Below are 540 nucleotides of genomic sequence, written 5' to 3'. Positions count from 1 at the left end.
CAAAACCAATAGAGTTGGGGTAGAAGGAATCCTGAGTTCTCTCCAGACACAGCAATGTGAAGGAGGGCCTTCCATGCAAACACAATAGTTTAACCTTACACTTAAACCTATCCATTTCCTTATTTGGTTGTGTGTTTTGTTCTTTGATTCAGAGCCTCTTTGTTATGGAGCAGTGACTGGCCTGAAACACCCAATATAGACTAGGCTAGCCTGGAGCTCCCATCACCTGCCTCTGCCTCCAGAGTTCTGGGATAAAAGGTTTCGTCTACCATGTCCTACTCAATGTGACCATTTTATAAAAAGAAAACTGAAATACCAAGAAGAGAATACAATTCCTGGATGCATAGAAAAATGAACTGACATGGCAGCAATTTTCAACAAGTTTTGAAAAGGCTTAAAATCAGACAAAGAAGTGTCTTAAAGCCAAAACAGGAGTAATGTCTACATTCAAAAGCGGAAACACATTCACAAACCTCAATATCACACGGACACAATGTTGTAGCCAGAGTCCCCCAAAGACCACCAAGAGACCAAATCTGA

This window comes from Peromyscus maniculatus, chromosome 22 (genome assembly GCF_049852395.1).
Source record: "Peromyscus maniculatus bairdii isolate BWxNUB_F1_BW_parent chromosome 22, HU_Pman_BW_mat_3.1, whole genome shotgun sequence".
Lineage (NCBI taxonomy): Eukaryota > Metazoa > Chordata > Mammalia > Rodentia > Cricetidae > Peromyscus > Peromyscus maniculatus.
This window is presented reverse-complemented; position numbering follows the sequence as displayed.